This window comes from Bubalus bubalis, chromosome 24 (genome assembly GCF_019923935.1).
Source record: "Bubalus bubalis isolate 160015118507 breed Murrah chromosome 24, NDDB_SH_1, whole genome shotgun sequence".
NCBI classification, from domain to species: domain Eukaryota; kingdom Metazoa; phylum Chordata; class Mammalia; order Artiodactyla; family Bovidae; genus Bubalus; species Bubalus bubalis.
In genome coordinates, this window is record NC_059180.1 from 12,023,358 (window position 1) to 12,044,169 (window position 20,812).

General features: G+C 42.5%; 1 protein-coding gene and 1 long non-coding RNA gene across 11 annotated transcripts in view; one reads left to right on the forward strand and one right to left on the reverse strand.

Annotated features, from left to right (window-relative positions):
• Nucleotides 1-20,812, forward strand: part of AUTS2 (activator of transcription and developmental regulator AUTS2) — a 1,208,197-nt gene that overhangs the window by 705,373 nt on the left and 482,012 nt on the right. The window lies entirely within an intron of this gene.
• LOC123465353 lies at nucleotides 1,914-14,940 on the reverse strand. Its single transcript, XR_006640583.1, has 3 exons — nucleotides 14,916-14,940; nucleotides 5,913-6,005; nucleotides 1,914-2,036 (listed from the first exon to the last, which is right to left on the reverse strand). It is a non-coding gene; the product is annotated as an uncharacterized LOC123465353 (long non-coding RNA).

Genomic DNA, 20,812 nt, shown 5'->3' on the forward strand with positions numbered 1-20,812 from the left:
CAGGGAACTAAGATCCCACATGCCACAGGGCAGCTAGAGCCGCTTGCTACAGTATCTCCAGTGTTTAAATCAGTATCCATGAAGAGCCAATGCAGCCAAAATAAATTAAATTAAAAAAAAAAAAAAAAACAGGAAAAAATGTAAATTCTTTTCAGGAATGTCACCAGTGTCTTTTCAGTACAATGCAGCCTTGCATGCGTGCTGATGTGGACTGTAGTGTGCCAGACTCCTCTGTCCAAGGGATTCTTCAGGCAAGAATACTGTAGCCATGCCCTCCTCCATGGAATCTTCCCAACCCAGGGATCAAACCCACATCTCTTACATCCCCTGCATTGGCAGATGGGTTCTTTACCACTGGTGCCACTTGGGAAACCCACAAAATAGCCTTGAAGTTTACTAATTCACTCGCCATTACATGGGAGTGGAGAACACATCTTTTTACCATTTTTTGGGTTCCAGTGAGCTACTATTGAAGCCATCGAGCCAAAGTGCCACCAGCGTCTTAGGGAAGAGTGGTATTTTGGGAAGCAGTTGAGCTCAGTGTTCCAGGAAATATTTGTCATCTATTTGTTGCTGTACACATGGGCTAAGTCTTTAGAAAGACTTCTAGGGTGCACTTGTGGAAAGTAGACACATAATGTCCTCAGCAATATCGTAAAACCGTATTTATTTGGTAAAGAAATAAGCGAGATTATAAAGGATCTTGGAAAAATCGAAAGGGGAGGTTTAATCGTTTTGTGTTTAACTGGCTCTAAGAGAAGCAACTTTTTAAGTTCTTAAAATTCTGATGGTTGGTCTTCTTTCATTAAATTTGTCCTCAAAGATCTTTTAGCTGTTAGTTAGAATTACATTTTGGACTTTAGGATAATTCTGTATTCCTTTTTTAAAAAATTATGTATATGAGCATTTAGACTATAATTCAAACTGAAGTTTTCCATAGGTTGGTCTAAATTGCATTTTATTTGTGTGTGTAGTTGTATTCATACTAATTTACTGGAGTATGAAGAAGGAAGGGAAAGTCAGCCAGTGTATTACATTTCTGTTCACAATAATTTCCTGATGAGTGTTTGCTTAAATGAGGGAATCATAGATGTCAAAGACTATTATTGGTTATGAATATATAAAAAGTTTATCTTTCATTTTATAATTTGGTATCAAATTTCAGACTTGGTACTTTTGTTTAATTTTCACACGTCTTAGTGGCATGAAGTCTTTCAGTATTTATTGTTCTTTCTTACTGAGTTTCCATGGCTCAAGAGTTTTTTGTTTTAAAATAAGGTAGAAAAAGAAACTTAAAATAGTCATCTTCCTGAACTTGTAAAGCTGAGCCTTTGAGAACATGAGGCATTTGTGAGCTTCTAAAGAGGAGATGCTGTGTTTTCTTTACTTCTGCCTCCGTCCTACCTACCTCTCCACAATGCTATAATTTTATAATTAATTCTGTCAATATAGGTAATATTAGGCTTCCATTTTTTAAAAAAATTCTTAATGGATGATGACATTCAGATACCAACATACATTGTAAACTATCTGCCATACCAGTTCCCAAAAGGAGAGATTGACAGACACTTCTAATATTTATTTATGAAGCTCCAGTGTTTGAACGACACCCTGGAAACCAAAGCCATTGATTAAGTTTATAGACCCCACAATAAGTCAGTTATGCTAAACTGCACTGAATTCTATAACTTGTTTTGGTGTTTTAGTCACTAAAGAACACCATTACCTTCAAATGTATATAATTACAACCGCCTGTATTCTTGAGTTAATTTAATACATCCTTTCCCTGTCCTTTCTGTCTTCTTAGACTTGATTTCTTTCTGTCCCCTCGCTGATGTCCTCCCCACCATTCATTCGTCCACCACTGTGTGGTGCAGTCTCAGTAATAAAACCGCCAGATTGTGTTAGGTGTTTGTTACTTCAGAGAGAGCTGAACCGGGGTCCTTGGTTAAGAACACGGATGATGTTGGTCAGTCCAGTCATTCTTGGCTCATCCTTTTTATGTCCACAGCCTGACTTTCACTCCCCGGGAGGCTCTAGGAGAGAGTTGGGGGGGGCGGGGCTGTGAATGAAGGAGTTGGCTGTGTGTCTGCCCACACACTCATGGTGACTCGACCCAGTTCTCAAGAAGATGTTTCTTTTAGCCATCATTTCCATCCTGTGCTAATATATCCTTTCTCTTCACAAACTGTCTATGAGCCCAGACCTTGATGAACAATTTTCTGTGAACTCCCCTGTGCCTGTGGGTTTATCAGTGAAGCTGCTTTCATGTAGGGGTAGATTCTTTGGGGACAAAATGCTTCTTTCCTTGAGTTCAAGGAAACCTGTGTAACACTCACTCCACATGGTAAAGGTGAAGGTGAAATCACTCAGTCGTGTCCTACTCTTTGCGACCCCGTGGACCGTAGCCCACCAGGCTTCTCCGTCCATGGGATTCTCCAGGCAAGAATACTGGAGTGGGTTAACATTTCCTTCTCCAGGGGATCTTACCGACCCAGGGATCGAACCCAGGTCTCCCGCATTGGAGGCAGACACTTTAACCTCTTAGCCACCAGGGAAGAAATCATGGTAAAGGACCGTGCAATGCTTAGTCACGCTGCCAAGTGCCCTGCTGTGCAGGAGCAGGCAGGCTAAGAGCCGTCCATCCACAGGCCTCCGCTCTCGCTCCCCCTCTGCACACACTGTGCATTAGTAGAGGGTGACAGAGTTAGTACTGTCTTCCCCTCCATCGTATCAGGCTGGTGACTCTCCTGTCCTCGTGAGGCTTCTAACCTTCCTGTGATGCCTTTTCCTCCTCTGCCCTCCTCCCACCACCAGAGGCCCCAGGGATCTGTCATGGGCTCACCGTAATTGCTTGTTCAAGGACAGATGCAGTTCCTGCAAGGCAGATTGGAGATCCCTGAGTGAGTCCCACCGCAGAAGGGAGCTAAGGTTGATTTAGCAACTGGCAGATGCTGCAGTGGTACACACAGACACACACAGACACGCACACACGCAGACACACACACACGGTCCTGTTGCATCTCCCAGGGCATCCCATAATCACTGCTCTGACTTCAGTGGTTTTCCTTCGGCCACTCTGCTCTTGTTTGATTTGCTTGCACAATAACTCAGAGGAAAGACACAGACTCTATCCATTCTAAGCCCCTTGTGGTATACAGTAGTTTTAAGTGGAACACACCCCAGAGAAGGCTGTATAATTCAGAGATTTATAAAGGTCGCCTTATGGCCCCCATTTCCTCTCTAAGAAATGAGCCTTTCCATCTGCATTGCACATGGGTCCTTATTGCCAGAAGGACTTAATTGATATCCTATCCTGGACCCTTCTTTTCTTCCCTCTTCTCAAAGGAAAAAATACAAACTGTCTTTTTCGTCCTCATCTCTTCTTTTTGACATACATACTGCCATTTGCTTTTTCTCTGGGGATGTGTGACACAGGAAGGGGAGGCGTCGAGGGCTTCTTCCTGCTCTAACCACACTCTGTGACTGGGCCCCGTCTCTCATCTCTCGCTGCTCTAGAGGAGACGTTTCCCAGCCCAGCATGGCACCCTCCTTAGAGCTCAGGGCACGACATTTTGGTTCCTCCCTGCAGTTCCATGCCCATCACTACCACCGCAGACATCTGCTACCGCTTTCCTGCCTAAAGCAAGGGAATCCCAGCAAGTCACGCTGTGAGCAGCAGCAGGGGTTCCTGTTCTCACTCGGCATTATCCCACTGTGTCTCCTTTCCTAGACTGTTATCATAAAACCTTGGAACTTTATAGCAGGATGGAAGCTTGAAGTGTTAGTCACCCCAATTAACAAGTGAAGAAACTGAGGCCTAGGAGCCATGGCTAATAGTGCTTCCTTGGCTGCCAGTTCCGATTTCACCAGCTCCGAACTATACCTCAGCACACCTCGGTGGGTAGTCTTTTAAGGGGATTGTCCCACAGCAGGCAGAGTTGCCCTGGGTTTTTCACTGGTGGCCAGGGCAGTATTGGCGGCCTGTAGAAATCACCCATGAACTTTTATTTGGGGTGTGGTGCCATGTCTGAAGTTGCAAAAGTCTGAAGATGCTCGGTTCTGAGTTGAGTTCTTTTGAACATCCCCTCCAGACTTCTGACAGAGCACAGAGGAAAGAAAGCTGCTGTGGTGAGAGCAAGGCTGATTCCTTTAAGAAAGTTAATACGGAAAGGCTGTCTTTTAATAGAAATTTTGGGTTTGCTGATTGAAAGCAGCAACGTAGTTGCATTCTAGAGATTTTAGAAAATGTCAAAGAAAAACTTGCACTTATAATAAAACTAAGAGGTGATCTCTCTTACCATTTTAGGATATAAGCACTTTAGTCTTCCTTCTCTCTGCATCTCACATAAACTTTCAAGGTCATTAAAATTTTTCCATAGCTTGATTTTTAATGACTGCACAGTATCCTGTTATATTGATAATGTCATTATTTGTCTAACTTGTTTTTAAGTATTTGAGTTATTTATTATTATGAAAAATGTTGTAGTGATTATGTTTTTGAATACATATCTCCTTGTGAAATTGTTCAGTAAAGGACGAGGCACTCTTTTCAAAAGGTGCTCCTGGTTGTCACTTTTCACTTCAGTGTCCCAGTTTATGTTGCCATCAGTGACAAAGGAAGGTGCCCACTGAAGAGTCAGTGCTTTCCCTGTGTTTAAAAGATGTCTCACCATATAACAATCAGTCCTTATGTATGACTTATAACAATGTTCATCTACATCTTTGCATTCATAAAAATAATGAATTTGGATTCTCTCCAATTTTCATCTTAGTAAAAAGGCACAGGTTCCATAAGAAAGTCTGCTTGGAATTGTATTGAGCAGAGAAATATTCTTTAATTTCTTCAGTTTGTTACACACAAACATTAAAAATTGGTTAAAATTTTTAATAATGCAGAGATTTTGGTAGTATAATTTAATAATCAAGCCACCTATGCTGATCTTCTTAGAGATGACCCTCTGCAAGAAAGACAGACTTTAACTTATACTGTGCAAACATAGAGCAAGCTTCTAGTTTTCTACCTTTTCATACTGCTAAAACCTCAGAAAATATGTGTAAGTCCATTGGACATATATTGTCAGATTTGGGGATATTTGTAATAAAAGAGTCACAGTGTAAGTGTAAAACCAGTAAGCAGAAGAGCACTGACTACATAATGAAGGATTCAGGACGGAGAAAATAATTCTATCAGACAACCTAGGCCCAAAGAAACAAATGAGCACGAAACTTAGGCTAAGTTTCTTACAGCTTGTACAAAACATGGGAATTCATGTTTATTTTTTCCCTTTATAGCTTGCGTTGTATCATGTACTGAAAGGAGATACTAAAGTTTATCAGAACCAAGAAATGTTTCTTTGTCACTAAACATTGAGAAGAAGTTGTAAGGAGACTTAAAACAACAGACAACAGATAGTATAATTCACAGGACTTGCAGAGAGAAAGAGAGCTAGGGAAGGAAGGAAGAAAGGAAGGAAGGAGGCAGAGAGAGAGATGGGTGATCCTTGTTCACCATTTTGTCTGTCAGTGTGAGCTCAAGGCATAAAGTTAGACACTAGGTTGTGGGTATTTGAAGACATTGCTCAGAGTAGCTGGACCTACCAGGTGTGTATGTCTGTGGAGGTTTGATTAGATATGAGATAGAGCCGGGAAAAATCTACCGCATGATCCTGAGACTGGTGATGCTCAAACTTACGTCCATCAGGGACTTCCTTGGTGGTCCAGTGGCTGACTCTGTGCTCCCAGTAAAAGGGGTCCAGGTTCAATCCCTGGTCAGGGAACTAGATCCCAGGCTCTGCTAGTAAGAGTTTGCTTGCCACCACTAAAGATCTCGCATGCCTCAACTAAGACCCAGCACAGCCAAATAAATAAGTAAAAAATATATATGTGTATATATATATATAAACACTTACCTCTATCAAAACATGTATCTCCATCAAAACACACTTTTCCTATGAGCTAAGACTGAGCTATTTCACCATCAAATGACTGCTGCCATTTTTCCACTGAAAGATTGGGGAAAAAAAGAACAAGTAAATGAGTAAAATTATTTTAGATGGGTGTTTTTCTAATACGTATTTATGGTAAGCCATGACTTCTTACATAATCAGGTAACAAATACCAAACGAAACAGCTGTTAACTCTGGATTAAAAAAAAAAAGAAGCAGCACTTGTTTTGAGGAAGACACTATCTTTCATTTGCTTTTTAAAATATGTAATGTAATCATGTATTTTCTGAGTAAAATTGTTCCAATTTAAATAACAAACGTATTAGGCTTTAATGAATATTCCATAACCATTAACACAGAGGAGTGCATGATTTCTGGGTGCTGTGCCACATGAATCAGTCCGAAAGCCTTGCTGAGCATCACTGCTGGGTCTGGTTGTACAAATATCCCTGATGGTGACTAGAAAGCTCTCCGTCGACTCCTGACCTTATAAGCAGGATCAACAAATCTGCCACATTACTTATAAAAAAGAAAGACCTCAAATGCATTCTTGTCCTCACGAAGGGCTTACACCAATGCTTGCAGGTAGTTATTAAAAAGTATAAGCTTGTGTGTCCACTAGACCCTTTCTTATGTGCCAGACATATGCTCTGAGGTTTTCATCCAGTATTTGTAAACCTCACCACAGTCTTGCAAGATAGAGGGCATATCCTCCATCCTTCCTCAGTGGGGAAACTGAGGCATAGAGAGGTTAAGTGACTTGACCAAGACCACAGGGTTAAGAATAACAGCAGAGCAGCTTAAGTCTCTTCTCTTCACCTGCCTGAATTCCTCTCTGAGTACTGCCTTTCCAAAAGCAATTTTGGGTCTGCACAAGTCCTTGAACAGTAACTTCATTGAAGTACCATAAAATAAAGGATATAACCTTGGCCTTGACATATTCTTAAGGAGTTAACAACTTAAAAACAGCAACAACAACTGTGTTTACCTTTGAACATAACCACATTCTAAAGAGTCAATGAGTTACTCACAATAAGTCCCCTGGACAAGTAAGTAAAGAAACCTAAATTAAGTAGTTTAGTCTTCTCTGTCTGCATGCTGCTAAAAATAATGTTTTGCTTTGACATAGAATTTTTGAGAGTTTTAAATGAGATATTATATCTAAAGCCTTTAGATTAGCAACATAAATGCTTTATGTTTTGATGTCCATAACCCATGGGCTGAAAGTCACGTCTGTCAATCGAGGGAGTAATAATTACAACAGATGAGAGGTTTTTACTTTCGGAATCTCCTACTTTTAATCTTTGAGAAACTATGTTTCACTATCTTTGTTGATTTGTGTCCCCAGTATAGTTATTTCAAAAATAATTTTTTGAAAAGGACCTAAAATACATTTATTTGGGTAAAATTCAGTGAATATTTATTGACAGTGATTGAAACTTAGATCAGATTTATCTCAGATTGATTTTTGCCAAGCTTTAGTTAACTTTAAGACTTCAAATAAGAATTGTGTCTGACTAGACCCCCTGTGCATCAGATAGGGAGCAACACTTGGGCTTCCATTCTGAAGAAAAAGGAAAGAGATGAGGGAATTGTTATGTAAAGCCCATGAGTTTTAAAAAAACGTTTCCTAGGGCATACCCCATTTTGTCCATCTTAGTTCTCTGGCATTAGCATTTCTGCGGATGTACTAGGAGTGTGGTGTCTTCCCAGGTGGCTCAGTGATAAAGAACCCACCTGCCAATGCAGAAGATGCAGGAAATGCCATTCAGTACCTGGGATGGGAAGATCCCCTGGAGAAGGAAATGACAACCCACTCCAGTATTCTTGCCTGGAGAATTCCATGGACAGAGGAGCCTGGAGGGCTATAGTCCATGGGGTTGCAGAGAGTAGGAGATGACTGAGCAACTGAGCATACACACACACACACTAGGAGTATAGAGAGAATATATCCAGCCTCAGGGGTAAAGTTTAGAGTATTTTAAGAGCAAACTTACCACTTTGACTCCTGCGTTATCCATGTCTCAGATGGAGACAAGCTGAGAAAGACTTATTTTTAAATACTGTAATAACACTAGTTGATTAAAAGTACGATTAAAATTCTTCTTAGAATTAGCCCATGGATTTCCCTTGAAGTATTGAGCTGTGATTATCAATAAATTTTGCCAAATATTGTCACTACAGCTCTTATGTAGTGAAGAGAAGAATTTGGTCCAAAATGAGGCAAGCCATTTAGCAGTGCTTTACATAGATCAAGAGCTCCATAAATGTGATCTATTCTTTAGAACGGTAGTTCTCAGATAGCGTGTTGAGGCACAAGTATACACTTCCTCAGACATTCCCTGAAGTATCTGACTTTATATTTTTTAAAAAATAATGTTCTGTATAGCTAAACATATAGGTGAAACACACCCTGATGTTTCAGTTGGCTAAAATAAGAGGTGAGAAGCAAAGTGTATTGTCAAGTCCTTGCTTGCCAAGTGGGGAGAATGCCTCTTGGGTCTGTAGGAGGAGGGCCCTGAACACTGATCAGAAAGCCGTATGTTCAAAGAAACACTCCAGGTGGGCAGTGTGTTAATTAGCACTGCTTCTTATAGACCCTCTGAAGACACATGGCTTTGTTACTGTAACTTCTTGAGAACTTTTGCAGCACAAGGATCCAAAAGTGTTTCTGAACCATCATTTAAGAACTAGTGGGATAAATTCCTGTCTGTGGGGAAAAGTGGTTTATTTCATATCTTATACCTCTATACTGTATTAGTAAACATACAGGCTCAGAAAAACCCTTTGTTAGACCTTTAGACTAGAGTCTAAATGTGTTGGTGACACTTTCTGAGGACCAGGTTTTGTTTTGTTTTAAATTTATTTGGCTGCACTGAGTCTTAGTTCTGGGCGTGGGATCTTAAATCTCTGTTGTGGCATGTGGGATCTTTAGTTTTGGGATCTAGTTACCTGACCAGAGATTGAACCTGGGTCCCCTGCATAGGGAGCAAGGAATCTTAGCCTCTGGACCACGAGGGAAGTCCCTACAACCAGGTTTTGATAGTATGAAAATCAGAGTGTCTCCAAGAATGCCAGACTTCTCTTATACAGTTAGGTCATGAGCGGCTTCACTTTCACTTTTCACTTTCATGCATTGGAGAAGGAAATGGCAACCCACTGCAGTATTCTTGCCTGGAGAATTCCAGGGACGGGGGAGCCTGGTGGGCTGCCGTCTATGGGATAGCACAGAGTCGGACACGACTAAAGCGACTTAGCAGCAGCAGCAGCATGAAGGCATAGGGGAAAAAAAAGCAGGGCATTTGAGACAAGATTCTATACCTTACATTTTGGCCCAAATCCTATAAATTTACTCACAGAGAAAACATGCCTTTTTATTTCCATTTGCTATGACTTGTGTCTTTAATATCATCTTGTTTGAAACAACACACATCACATATCTGATTATTGTTCAGATACTCTGCACTGAAGACTCAAATCACTTGAAGTGATGGCAAATACCATAATGAGCACAGTAGGAAATCATTATTCTATTGTATGGTAATTGGTTGGAATCCATGAATTATATCTAGAATATTACTATTTCTACACAGTCTTAAAAATAAGGGACTATGAAGGTTTATAATTAGAGTAAAAACCTGTTAAAGTAGGTGCATCAATAGAGAAAGAAACCATTATTCTTTCAACCCAATCCTGTTTCATAAACAGCATATTGACTGTTTAGTAATTAAGAAACATGGCTTATCTTTACAGTATGTTGCCTCTGTTCCTTTTTGCCCATAGATCTGAGAAGGGAGAGGTAAAGTGATAGAGGAATTCGAGCTCTGAGGCAAATTAAGTTTACATTTGCATTTAAGGATTCTAGGAACTCAAAGAGTCAAAGCTAGGGTTTTTTCCAGTAGTCATGTGTGGATGTGAGAGCTGGACCATAAAAAAGGCTGAGCACTGAATTGTCACTTTCGAATTGTGGTGCTGGAGAAGACTCTTGAGAGTCTCCTGGACTGCAAGGATATAAAACCAGTCAATCCTAAAGGAATATTCATTGGAAGGACTGATGCTAAAGCTGAAGCTCCAATACTTTGGCCACTTGATTCGAAGAGCCAACTCTTTGGAAAAGACCCTGATGCTGGGAAGGACTGAAGGCAGGAGAAGGGGATGACAGAGGATGAGATGGTTGGATAGCTTGTGGGATCTCATTCCCTGAACACAAATTGAATCCCGGCCCCCTGCACTGGGATCACAGAGTCTTAGCCACCGGACCACCAGAGAAGTCCCTTGATTTTTATTGAAAATGGAGGGTCACTGAGCCTCGATTTTCCCTTACCATTAAAAAAAATAAATAAATTCAAAACACAGTTGCTATAGCTCTCCCTCTCCAAATTCATGTTGTAAGCTGCATCAGATCAGATCAGATCAGTCGCTCAGTCGTGTCCGACTCTTTGCAACCCCATGAATCTCAGCACGCCAGGCCTCCCTGTCCATCACCAACTCCCGGAGTTCACTCAGACTCACATCCATCGAGTCAGTGATGCCATCCAGCCATCTCATCCTCTGTCGTCCCCTTCTCCTCCTGCCCCCAATCCCTCCCAGCATCAGAGTCTTTTCCAATGAGTCAGCTCTTTGCATGAGGTGGCCAAAGTACTGGAGTTTCAGCTTTAGCATCATTCCCTCCAAAGAAATCCCAGGGCTGATCTCCTTCAGAATGGACTGGTTGGATCTCCTTGCAGTCCAAGGGACTCTCAAGAGTCTTCTCCAACACCACAGGTCAAAAGCATCAATTCTTCGGAGCTCAGCCTTCTTCACAGTCCAACTCTCACATCCATACATGACCACAGGAAAAACCATAGCCTTGACTAGACGAACCTTTGTTGGCAAAGTAATGTCTCTGCTTTTGAGTATGCTATCTAGGTTGGTCATAACTTTCCTTCCAAGGAGTAAGCATCTTTTAATTTCATGGCTGCAGTCACCATCTGTAGTGATTTTGGAGCCCAGAAAAATAAAGTCTGACACTGTTTCCACTCTTTCCCCATCTATTTCCCATGAAGTGATGGGACCGGATGCCATGATCTTCGTTTTCTGAATGTTGAGCCTTAAGCCAACTTTTTCACTCTCCACTTTCACTTTCATCAAGAGGCTTTTGAGTTCCTCTTCACTTTGTGCCATAAGGGTGGTGTCATCTGCATATCTGAGGTTATTGATATTTCTCCAGGCAATCTTGATTCCAGCTTGTGTTTCTTCCAGTCCAGCGTTTCTCATGATGTACTCTTCATAGAAGTTAAATAAACAGGGTGACAATATACAGCCTTGACGTCCTCCTTTTCCTATTTGGAACCAGTCTGTTGTTCCATGTCCAGTTCTAACTGTTGCTTCCTGACCTGCATACAAATTTCTCAAGAGGCAGATCAGGTGGTCTGGTATTCCCATCTCTTTCAGAATTTTCCACAGTTTATTGTGATCCACACAGTCAAAGGCTTTGGCATAGTCAATAAAGCAGAAATAGATGTTTTTCTGGAACTCTCCACTGGATCATAGAAAAAGCAAGAGAGTTCCAGAAAAACATCTATTTCTGCTTTATTGACTATGCCAAAGCCTTTGACTGTGTGGATCACACTGGTAGGAGGACCCTGAATTAGAACTCAAAGACTAGGTTCTGGACCAAAATGACTGACATCTTCTGAGCTTCTGTTTCCTCATCAAGTAGGTGCTTTGGACTAGATTGTCTCGGAGGTCCCTTTGTGCCTTTCCAACTGCCTCATCTGTACTGTCCACGTTTTCCAGTTTGTGTGCGTTTAAAAAGCAACCAGGTCAGATGCCAAAGTAAATCTTTGTCAGGGTCAGTCAAACTGTTTCAGAATTTCTAAGTCTCAGGATGTTCTTTTTTCTTCCTTCTCTGTGGAAGGAAGCCTTCACTTCCAGGCTCCCTAGGAGTGAAAGAGACATGAAGTCCATCTTCTGTGTTTTGTCAGTTTAAGTAAAAAGAACTTTTACTTCCATTTTAATAATAGAATTCTTGCGTATTTAATATAGGCAGTGATTTCGCCTCCAGCTGAGTTTAGATTTGAAAAGATGAGAATATTAAAGCTTGTCAGACAGCCTACAAACCAATTAAGTATTTCTAAGCTGACAGAATGTAAGATAGAGTTCTTTTTCTTTTCTCCACCAATACCCCACCCAAGTATAAAAAATAAATTAGATAGACCTGATACTCTCTTGAAAAGGTGGTACTGAAAGTAGGTAATAAGAAAGACGACTCCACAACGAGATGAATATGTAGGCCAGAAATTCAGACAAAAGCACTTCAAGGGTCTTTGAACACAGCTGTCCAGGATAACTTTTGTTAGGATAGGAGTGTGCTCCTCCATCCAGTCTGGTGGCCACAGTCATATATGTACCAGTCACAGTCAGACGTTTAAAATTTTCATTGTAATTATTTTTCATTTTAATAACCACCAGTGGCCAATGGCTTGGACAGCATAGGACAAGAAAACAATAGATTTTGACCCATTTTCATGTGTAAAAAAAAAACAAAAAAAAAAAAACAAAAACAGCCAAAGAGCACGAGATGTTGTGGATGGCTGATTTGGAACTAAGAGAATGTCTGAAGAGCTCTTTTGTGAAATACAATCAGATTTATATCTTGTTGTTCCAAAGGAAAAACATAAGACCACTTGAGAGTAATTGCAGGGCAACACATTTAGGCACAGCATAAAATACTTCTTTACAGTTAGTCATATGAAATTATAATCAGATGTCTTAGAATGTAAGGACATCCCCCCGCTCTGAGAGTACTCAAGGTCAGGTTTGGTGACAGTGTGACAGGGACCTACAGTTTCCTTGTCAATGAAATGAAGATGATAATACTTGTCCCACCCTCCTCCCCACAGGCCAGTAGGTGCACTAAGAATTAGATGAAATACTGTTTTTTCTAAGTGCTCTGAAACTACCAAGACATTTTATTAAGCATGACTAATACTAGGTTAAAGACAGCGATTAAAGGATTTTATGTACTTGGAGTCACCTTAAGGCTGCTTGTTCGGAAACAAGCAAGAAGCTTCTCTTTAGGATCCTGCACCAAATCCGCACAGTTTTGACGGTAAATGTGCCTCCCCCATGATTATGGTAAATGGCATCTATCATTCATTTGTTGATCTTAAATTCTTCAGTGATTATTTCACCCAGAAAGGATGCTGAATTTGGCACTGCTGCCTTTCCAAAGACCCAGAAAATTCCTGAAAATAAGCAAATGAATGAACTCACAGTACTTTTTTCATGGTAAATGCCCTCATCACAGAGACACCTGGTTCAGGCTTGTAGCCTCCACCAGCCTTGTACCCTGCTGGTTCCTCCTATTGGATGTAACAGATTCATGGAAAAAGGAGCCTTGTAGGTAATGTCACAGCAGTGGCCTGAAATTGCAAAGAATTTCTACCAGCCTTGTGAGCCAGGCCCTGGCCTGGAATGTATTGGCCCTGCTTTTCCTTCCACGGAGACATGGGAGCGGCAGGACCGGGATGTGGAGCTCAGCCGCCCAGCGGTGGGGATCAGCCTCCCATGAAGAACTCCCACGAAATTCATTAGCCGCATTTTAGCACCAGAGCTGGCACCTCTCGCATCACAGGAGTGATGGTTCAGAAAGATAACGGTTTAAAAAAAAAAAAAGAAAGATAACGATGGCCCTCAGGTCGTTATTGATAGACCCTGCTTTCTTTTTTAAGCAGGAGGACATTTCCTTGTCCTTTTCTCTTGTTAAAATGATAAGTGCACGTCACTGTTATTAGGATGTAGCCCCCCCAGCCTTCAAGGACATGAGGGGTTTTCCTTCCTTTTCCGCTCTCATTTTCCAGGTCATCTCATTCCTACATCTTGAGCAGACAATTATGTACTAATAAAAGCTACGAATAAGGAAAGCTAGACAACTCCCTACTTACACCCTGCCATTAGGTCCTTCTCTTCTGTATCCTTCTCTGGAGAGTAATGATACCCACTTGGACACAAGCCAGGGGAATTAAACTTCAGCCCCGATTCACAGACGGCTGCCTTCGTTCATGGCGTGTGTGAGCACGTAAACATTCCTGCGTGTACTTTGCTGTCAGCCAAGGTTGATGCGCACATAGGTTAAATTGGTGGAGAAAATCAACTCTTTGTCCCACTGCATCTGATACAAATTTCTAAGTCTGGCTGGGCCTTGTGCTGAGTATTCGCTCATCTTAACCGTCTCTACAGTGGTTACCCCAGACTTCATCCTCTCATCTCGAATCCTCCACTCCGGACTTTCCTACCACACCTCATTGTCTATAGATAGCCCTGCAAGAATATCCAGGATGTCCAATAAGATCATGCTTGACTTCCACCTCCTCCATTTAACATTTCGTGTCAGAATCATTATTCATGTTTACATCACTCCCTCTGCTGTCAGTGCAAAACGTGCTCTTCCTTTTCCCAAGGTCAAAACCATGTTCTTCAGCCAACCCTTACTGTCTCTGCCATGGCTTTGTCACATCAATCATTTCTTTCCCTTTGTCTTATACCCACTACCTCCTTCACCACTTCCTTCCCTCTCAGCATATGAACTTGAGCAAGTCATCTCCATCTTAAAAAAAAAAAAAAATTAATTGTTCCATTTTGAGTCTCTCCCCTTCGAAGTCAAGACATTTTATACTCACCGCCCTCCATTCTTCTTAACCTCTGAGTGAGTATATTACATCCTCTTGTGCTAATTACATCATTTCTTAACATACACCAATGACTTGCTAATCACAAAGCCCAGCTGAGGATGGCGGGATTCTGCCCAGCTGATTCCATGTTCCCCCCTTGGAGCTCTCATCCCATGGTTTTCCTGATCCTGCCCAATCCTCAGTCTCATCCTCTTGACTGTCTTTGTCAGGTTCTCCCCTCTTTCTCCTCAAATATCTAAGAATCCGTGTATTAATAGAAAATGTTACCTAATAGCATGGCTGTAACACTCACCTGTATAGATCTGAATCAAACCCTGCGTCCACCTCTTACTGCACTGTGGAAACCTGAGTAACGCTTCTCAGTACATTTCCTCATACTTTTTCAGAGGGTTGTGAGGATAAAAGTAGCAGACACACACCAAGTACTTAGCACAGTTGCTAGCTAACTGCCTCTCACTTTGCCTTTTTTTTCCTCCCACCACCCAGGCCCTCACCTTCCGCCTTTATCTCTTCTGCTCCCGGTCTCCCCTCTAGAGCTCCAGACCCACATCATCAACCACCTGCTGGACGCCTTCCTCAGATAGAAAGCATCATTTCTTGCACCCAAAGTTAAGTTTCTCATCCCCTGACTTGGCTTGAGAGCCTCCCAGGTCTGAATCACACTAGTTCACTCTACCACCTCTTCTCTCTCACTCTCATATCCAGCCATTCAATAAGCCATGCACATTCTAGCCCCCTGATTCTTGGGTCTGGAACTTCCTTTTGATTCTAAAAGCCACAGTCACGGTTAAGACACCTTTCACCTCCAGCTTAGATTATTGTACTTGCCTCCGAAGGAATCCCCACTCTCATTCCACTGTAAACAATCTTCCTAAAACGGTGCCCATGCAGTCCCCTCATTCCAGCTCAGATTGTACACTGTGTACTTCCTGTTACCATTTACTTTGAACTGAAGTTGAGCCAACCTGTGGGTGAAGGAAGAGCAGGAGAAATGGTCAATGCCCTGTACAGAGTTAGAACTCATTAAATGCTGCATGTACTGTAAAATAAAGAAAGTCAGTCATGCAGTGAAATGTAAGGCCAGAAGAACTGTTTTGATGATCAATAGTTGATTAAATAAAACTTAGCTCTCAAAGGATGTATCCTCAGAATTAGTCATGGAATAAAATCTATAACTTGGTCATTCTTCACTTGAGGCCTATTGGAAGAGAGGGTGGCTTGGCTGATTAAGAGAGGATCTCAGCCGAGCATCAGCAGGCTGTCGGCTGCTCCCACATGCCGGAGCGAGCTCACCCTCTGCACACTTCTCCTTCCAGCCCAGGCTGAAGGGGCCAGTCTCCATTCCTGATACGGACTTTTTGATTTTGAGACCAACGTGTGGTGCTTGAAAGGCATTCCTTGCCAAATGTAGTGCAGGACTGAAATTGGGTCCCTGGAAAAGCCATGTACTGCAGGTCTTCTGGGGACACGAGAGAGTGCACAGCCAGTACCTGGGTTTGTCTCCCTCCACCCCCACTATGCCTTAGACACTGGCTCCCACCCCTGACCCGCAACACTCTGGGCAAGAAAACAGTGATGTTTCCACACCTGGCAGCATGTGCTGTGTGGGAAGTGGCCAGCGGAAGGGGGTTTGATGTGCGAGTGAAAGATCCCCCAGGTAACACTGCTGGGGAGTGCTTGATCTGAAACTGAGAACTCACCAGGTCATGCTGGAAATGGTTGCTGCTGGGCATGGCTTTCATCCTTGTTTATCTTCCTTTTTAAGAAAACCCTTCGTGAAGTTTTGTGGCGGGGCGGGGGGCGTTTGTTGTTGGGTTGTTTTTTTTGTTTGTTTGTTTTTTGGTACAAATGGATATTTTTTTCCTGAGAACAAGAGAGAAAATGTGTGTGTGTGTTTGTGTGTGTGTGTGTGTGTGTTTCTGGAAGAGCATTTGTATATTCCTTTGTATTGTCTCTTGTCACTGCAGGACAAGGTCGTAACCTTTTGACGCAGATTGTGAATCTTAATGAATTCATCACTTGCCATGGGAAAGAGATGCCTGTTCAAAGAGTGGGAAACATTTTCTTTTGCTAGCAATATCAAGATGAACCTTGTATAGAAACTAATAACTAATCTTTTTATTACCTACTATGTGTTAGCTACCATTTTAAACACTTCGTGTATTAACTTAATCTTCATAGAATCCATTTTTGTTGGTTTTTCCGGTGACGTTTGAGGAAGAAAAACAGAAGGACATCAAGTCCTTTGCCTGAGGTTGTACATTTAGTGGGCTTCCCTGGTGGCTCAGAGGGTAAAGAATTTGCCCGCGATGCAGGAGACCTGGGTTTGATCCCTGGGTTGGGAAGATCCCCTGGAGGAGGGCATGGCAGCCCACTGCAGTATTTTTGCCTGGAGAATCCCATGCACAGAGGAGCCTGGTGGACTGCAGTCCATGGGGTCGCAGAGAGAGTAAACGAGAGACCCAGGCCTCAGGCTCGGGTTCCAGCGCCAGCAGTGTTCATCCTGCTGCTTTTCAGTGGTTGAAAATGATTACTGGGCACAAGCGCGGAGCCCTGGGTTAACTAGATGTTCCCAGACTGGCACTAGGACATGGCCCCTGCCTTCAGGGTCCCGCTGTCTGGTGGTCAGAGGAAGGGGCTGAGGCTGTCTTGTTTATTCATGTGTCTCCATTGCTGGCTGCAGTGTCAGGCATGTACATGGGAGGCAGTCAGTAAGATTTTGTTGAATTTTGAATCCGTATAGGCTCCAGAAGGTTAATTTAGCTTATGGATGATGAAGATTGAATCATGATCAGCTAACCATAAAGGGGAATTTGAGACTTCTAAAACGTAGTGGTCACGACATGCCACCTTTAGGAACACCAGCAGGAAGACAGTTTGGCACCAGTGGATCGCTGTTCTTACCCACTGCGGTATTTTTAAAATTCTTACCAGGGTTATGTGTGGTAAGAATAGCTGTTAGGTGTGTCGTGGGGCTTCCCAGGTGACACTGAGTGGTAAAGGATCTGCCTGCCAGTGCAGGAGACATGGGTTCAGTCTCTGAGTTGGGAAGATGCCCTGGAGGAGGAGATGGCATTCCCATGAATGTTCTTGGGAGAGAATCCCATGGACAGAGGAGCCTAGCAGGGTACAGTCCATGGGGTCACAAAGAGCCGGACACAACTTGAGTGAGCGCGCACACACATGTGTGTCACATGAAGATTTTCATGCTGTAGAACCAGCAGATGCACTTGTTGACATGACGCAGTGTCATGAAAGAGAGGGTGGCGCAGTGAGGGGTCAGAAATGGAAAATTATGCACTCAAAGGTGAGACATGGGACAGAAATGTTGGGGCCTGGAGGACAATTAAGACAACATAGTAAAGACTGATATGAGGAGCAGAGACATGAGCAGAGTGGAGACACAAGAGGAGGAGGAGAAGGCATGACACATTGCTCAGCAAAGCTTCACATCAATGACCTTAAACCCAGAGACTTAAGAATTTTTAAACAGTGGCCCTGTGACTTACCAATTGTTACTTCAGGTTGACTGCCTTTTGATTGGGAAAGGTTTGGGGTCCACCTCCACCACTCCCATGTCATTAACCCTCAGAGTGTTTGGACCATGAGTTCTGGGGTGGATCAAGGGGGACGGACACTCATGGCTAAAGGGCTGCCTGCTGTCATGACGGAGGGCTTCGTGAGTGTCAGCAGGTAGGGTGGCTTTACCAGAAAGTGTTTAGAAAAGTGAGACCCAGCTCCCACTTCTCACTCGAACACTTTACTGCCATCTTCCTCTCAGCAAAACTGAGCATTAGGTGACCAGTGTTTGGTTTGAAGTTTGGTTCTCGTGTGCATGAAAATGCATCATGCCTGTGAGTGCCTCTTCAATGCTGCTGGGACAGAACCTGGGTGTTTTATGTGCTTCCAGGAAGATGGAAGGTCCTTGCAAAAGTGGTTTCCAAGGAATAACCCAACACTTGAAAGATTTATAGAACAAGTGTCCACTTCCAGGTTCATTTAAGTTTTACAAAACATTTCTGCTTCTGCTTTGCCATGTCAGCAAAAGAGTCTGGGATTTAAATGAATAACACCTGGTGGGACATAGTAAAGCACACACACACAAAATATGGAGCATCGAGTTACTACTGAAGGGAATATTAAGGCCTAAGTGATCTTCTCACTGATGCCTCCTGAACAGAAAACTGCTTTAATCTTGAGGCTCTGTGTTTTTGAAATAAGCTGAAGGATTTGTGAGCTGGGGGATCCTGTGAGGGGTATCCACCAAAGATAATGATCACGTTTAGGATCTGCACTTTTGTTTTTATGAAAGGAGGCAGATGATGGCACAAAACAGAAATGTTAAAAGTACCTGACCCTCTTTCTTTCCTTAGGAGTTTCTCAATGCAGCTAACTTGGTGAGATTTTTAAAAATAAATACTTTTGAGTACATCATGAGATAGGATATGTTAGGGTGAGACAGAGAACAGTAATGGAAGTCAGGAAAACCTGTAGACATTAAAAAGAAGTATTTGCTAAGTCGCTCCTGTGTTTACTCTTGTGAGGATTTTAGTAAAAACAAAATATTGTCTCTACCAAGTTCAGAAGGTGTATTTTCTCTGTCTTCAAGCATTCTTCTTGGTTTCCTCAGGACCCAGGGCACCTAACACCTTCAGAGCACATGTCCCGTGAATGAGTGGCTTTGGAAAGAGGCTCTAAAAAACACTACACACTCTTAATCAGTTACATTGTCATGCCTTTATCCTGTTTTTCCATCTAACTAATCCTTTGAAAATTGCCCTGAGGGAGCTTTTATTTTACTGAAGAAGTTAGACAAAAGAATAAGTAAATGAATAAATAAAAGAAAATTATCTCTCATTCAATCCATAGATGAAATTATCCTAAATCTGCTCATTAAGACTTGTTGGGCTGTGCTTTCTATACCACTGTCCCTAAGTGCTTTAATCATTTATTAATTATTAAACCTCCCCTGTAGCTTAAGGAAAAAGGGAGGCTTGATACCAGTTTGGAATGCAGTAAGTTTTCTATTTTTTTATTTTCCTTAACAGCCACATGAAGTCAGTTAGAAACTGTAGCCTGTTGGTACTTTGTTTTACTGAGCCTCAGTCTAAACTGTAAATTAAGCCCAGGAGGTCACTAGAGCATCGTCTTCAGGAAACTCCTAGTGTCAGAAAGGGTCATTGTGCATTCAGCCCAGTGTCATCCTGTTACATTTGTGTACCAAAGAGAAGCCTGTCGTTCATAAAACCTGGCTATAACTACACAAGCCTCCTTCACATCTGTGATGGAAGTATTCTGAGAGTGAAGTTCACTTTCATTGAACTTATACAAAAGCCAGACTTAACCAGCATGTATTAGATTTGTCTTTATTTTGCATCATGGCATTTAAGGGAATCCCTGGGGGCAGCTTAACTGGATCTGAGAGCCAGAGATTTTATTCATTTGGTAAACATTTGTTGAACTCCCACTGTGTGCTGTGCACCACTAGGGAATAAGACTAATACAGTCTCTGTTCTCAAGGAGTAGGTAATCTAGCATTTAATAAGTCTGATATGAAAAGCTAGCAGACTTACAAAGTGATAGGCTGGGTAGAGGTAGTGGCCTTAGGAGAAAGGGGGAAGAAGAAATAGTGGACCAAGGCTGGCAGCAGGCAGGCTCCAGATTCCCCTGGGAATGACAGTGTTAGAGTGGGGAGAAAGCATTTTGAAATCTCATTTAAGCATCCAGGAGGGGAAGGCGCCGGTAGGATGGGTAGAGGAAAAGGAGTCAGGGCAGTTGGGTCAGTGTCTGGCCTCCTTCCTAGAATGTGATGACAGGGACCCCAAGAATCAACAGTGGTACCAGCTGAGTGAAGACAGTCAGGAAACATCTTGCAAGAGCTGCCTTAATTTGGATCCTTGCTGGTGTATTTTAACAAATTCATTTACCATATAAATGACTAGATACCATGACAATACAGGCAGAAGCACTTAGACTGGTGCTTGGTATCTAGTCATTAAGGACTTACCTAGGGCTTCCGTGGTGGCTCAGACTGTAAAGAATCTGCCTGAAGTGCAGGAGACTCGGGTTCGATCCCTGTGGGTGGCGAAGATCCCCTGGAGAAGGGAATGGCAACCCACTCCAGTATTCTTGCCTGGAGAATTCCAGGCACAGAGGAGCCTGGCAGGCTACAGTCCATGGGGTCGCGAG